This window comes from Sprattus sprattus (genome assembly GCF_963457725.1).
Source record: "Sprattus sprattus genome assembly, chromosome: 1".
Taxonomy (NCBI): domain Eukaryota; kingdom Metazoa; phylum Chordata; class Actinopteri; order Clupeiformes; family Clupeidae; genus Sprattus; species Sprattus sprattus.
This window is the reverse complement of record NC_137920.1, coordinates 53,366,277-53,369,387: the sequence shown is the minus strand read 5'-3', so window position 1 is coordinate 53,369,387 and position 3,111 is coordinate 53,366,277.

Below are 3,111 nucleotides of genomic sequence, written 5' to 3'. Positions count from 1 at the left end.
TACTGTTAATCTTATTTCCATATGATAGTATGGAAATAACAGCCTTCTAGAGATCTTGTTTAGCAGTGGATGAGGATATTTATTTGCTTATCAAAGTTGTAGCCTATGTTGCAGTTGGTGTTTGATAATAGAACCTGTGCAATGCTTTCATGATGCAGAAAGTCAGCCAGTGAAGAATAGCCATATTATGCTAAACAATAGTGAATTTATTCTATTGATGTCTGCAGAAGAAATAATAAATGACACTAATCAATGGCATTTCATCATTGGGTTTTGTTTTACACCTACACACTAAAACACTAAATCTGTACGTCTACACATGAAGAAGAAAAAAATTGACATTATCAAATAAACCGGCATCAGTCTTTCACCTATGGTGGCCATTTTGTAGATGAAGCTCTGCATGCTGACTGAAACTCCCTCTCCCTGGATGATGATAAACAGAAAGAAAGAGGAGAAGGAGAGGCGAGGCAAGCGTTGAGAAACAGCACACACACACACACACACATCCTGGACGTGCTAGCAGAGATAGTATGGTGTTGGCAGTGTAAGCCACACAGCCAAGCCTCTAATCAGCTTGCAGCACAAATGCCCAGGCTCCTTCTTGTCACCTGTCCTCTGCCGCCACTCAGTTGATGGGAGCTCAGCCCTCTCTCTCTCTTTCTTATTCTCTCCTTCTCATTCTCTCCATCTTTCTCTCTCTCTCTTTCGCTTTCTCTGTCTCACTTTCTCATTCGCTCCATCTCTCTCTTTCTCTTTCTCATTCTCGCCCTCTCTCTCTCATTCTCTCCCTCTCTCTCCTTTTCTCTTTATCATTCTCTACCCCACTCCCTCTCTCTCTCTCTTTCTCATTCTCTCCCTCCCTCCCTCTCTCTTTCTCATTCTCTCCCACTCTCTCTCCTTCTCTCTCTTTCTCATTATCTCCCTCGCTCCCTTTCTCTCTCTTTCCTTCTCTCTCAATCGCTCACTGAAGTCACCCTTAGATTTACGTCCCTCTGCCTTCTCCTGCCATGCCCAGCCCAGCGACTGACTGCGCAATGAGAGGGAGAGGGGGCCAGAGAGAAAGAGAGACAGTGTGGAGGGGGCAGAGAGAATGTGAGAAAGAGGGGATGTGGTGGAGATTAGGTTTTTGATGGTGGTGTGGTTATGGTAGGTGTATTGCATAATTTTGTTCATGAGAGAAACTCCATGTTTCCTCTGGGTTTCACAGACTGTCAGTTGACATCTAAGTAGCACCCTATTTGAATGTGGAAAAGAGTTTTTTAGGTCCCCATAGTTCCTGATTAACTTCCACATTGATATGGCGTGATAAGATGAGAGCACAACAGACTGCTACTCCAGTATACAATCCCCAGATCTGAAGACATCTCATAAAAAAAACCCACACAGCACTTCTAAAGACTCTGCGTGCTCTCACACAGGATCTCTACAGCTTATCCAAATGGCACAAAAGCTACACAGAATATCAACTAAGGAGCGAGTGTCATTTAAGCCGCAAAAATATCACTTTCAGAGACACTACTGTCAAACTAGTAACAAGCACATTCAGTTGTCTGTTCATTTAAACAACACACAGTGGAGAAAAGGGAATACGTGTGGAAACATCCTCTGAATCTTTTATAAGAGTTGGCTTTGGAGGATGGATGGATGGATGAACGAAGGGATGGGAAGGGTGGGGAATTTGGGGGTTGGGGGGGGTGGATTTCACCCATGAAGAGCAGTGTGCTGTCGCATTGACAGATCTGTTTCATGCTTGTCCTGCTGCAGCCAGGACATCCGCCCGTGCCCTCCGTGTCACTCAGTCGTCCACGATACATGACAGGCAGTGTGGACGTGTGTGACCTCGGAGGGCACCGTGGGCCAGGGACAGGGCTGTGGCAGTGCCAGCGTCAGCGTCAGAGCTGCACGCTGAGTCGAGTGCTCCTGTTAAGCCCTAGTTTTAATCTCCCGTCAGGCCTTACCTTCCTCATCCATCAGAGGCACTAATACCCGACGCAGTGGCGCAGATCCACCCAGTTCCTTTGGCAGTGATGTAGGCTTCGCATTCAGGCGCTGTGGCAGGAGAGAACTGCCTGCTGTCATGGCCGTGAGTGTGGAGGGCTGAGTGTGTTCTGAGCGCTCGCTAAAAGTTAGAGGAGCAACGAAACGCTGGCTAGGCAGCAGGACTTCTCATTATAACAGTTGTATTTTTAAAAATGTTTTTAAACCAGAGTGGAGAGACCAATGTAATGTAAATGGTTTAATGGAATTAAGCTAAAAGCTCTGACGAAATCTTGCTTTCTTGTTAGAGATACCGCTAGAGTTGGAGAGTTAGCTTTCTGCTAATCATCCTTATGCTCACCATCTCCATCTACTGCAAACTAAAATCGGTTCAGAGAGAGCCTTTTATGATTACTATGGTTACTGGAGGACTATTAAAGTCCCCAAACAGCCAGTCACAAAAATCAAGTAACCCCCTGACAAGACTCACTAATCTGTTATTTTTCACACTAGCACATTACAAAGATTATCAGTTTAGCATCTGCTGGAATGAAAGAAATGTAAGGTATGCTGACATCTATGTCCCTATTGCCATCCTCCAAAACATTCCTGAGCTGGTTGCTAAGACAGTTATTTAGAAAGATCCAAGGTTCACAAACATGAGGGCCAGAATCTGGATGTCCTGGAACATACCCAAGATTGTGATTGTTTGAGCGTTACTTCACAATGATACCTTTATCAGGCATCTTGGAATAGGCAGTAAACATAGGTCCGGTACATTTTCAGCCAATACAGTATCTGTGACTGTAGGCTATAGTACTACATTGCTATACCACTTAACATCGACCGGCATGCCATCAATGTAGTCAGGTTACTGTCTGTCCCACAGTGATGCTTAGGTGTCTTTGTCCTTAATGGCAGGAGGGCAGAGCCCCGGAAATTAAATGGCCATACACTGAGGCCTGCACCTATAGATCGACACACTGCACACAATGATCACGTGTGTGTGTGTGTGTGTGTGTGTGTGTGTGTGTGTGTGTGTGTGTGTGTCTGTGTGTGTCTGTGTGTGTGTGTGCTTGCAGCATATGTGCGCCAGTAAGCCTCAGCAGAGGTAAGTAAGACAAGTAAGAC